Below are 546 nucleotides of genomic sequence, written 5' to 3'. Positions count from 1 at the left end.
TGTTTGAAAAAGCAATAAGCTTTCGCTCCAAGCCTAGAGCGTGAATCAGAGCACGATTCGCGTCTAACACAAACTCACTGTTTTCACCGTCCTGTAACTCGGCACCTGAGAGGTGTAGACCGTGTTTGAAAAAGCAGTAAGCTTTCGCTCCCAGCCTAGAGCATGAATCAGAGCACGATTCGCGTCTAACACAAACTCACTGTTTTCACCGTCCTGTAACTCGGCACCTGAGAGGTGTAGACCGTGTTTGAAAAAGCAATAAGCTTGCGCTCCCAGCTTAGAGCGTGAATCAGAGCACGATTCGCGTCTAACACAAACTCACTGTTTTCACCGTCCTGTAACTCGGCACCTGAGAGGTGTAGACCGTGTTTGAAAAAGCAATAAGCTTGCGCTCCCAGCCTAGAGCGTGAATCAGAGCACGATTCGCGTCTAACACAAACTCACTGTTTTCACCGTCCTGTAACTCGGCACCTGAGAGGTGTAGACCGTGTTTGAAAAAGCAATAGGGGTCAGAAACGCTCTTTTCTCCTTAGGGAGAGCAACTAT

This window comes from Eleutherodactylus coqui, unplaced genomic scaffold (genome assembly GCF_035609145.1).
Source record: "Eleutherodactylus coqui strain aEleCoq1 unplaced genomic scaffold, aEleCoq1.hap1 HAP1_SCAFFOLD_42, whole genome shotgun sequence".
Classification (NCBI taxonomy): Eukaryota; Metazoa; Chordata; class Amphibia; order Anura; family Eleutherodactylidae; genus Eleutherodactylus; species Eleutherodactylus coqui.
The sequence above is the reverse complement of the archived record's forward strand: the minus strand, read 5'-3'. Positions refer to the sequence as shown.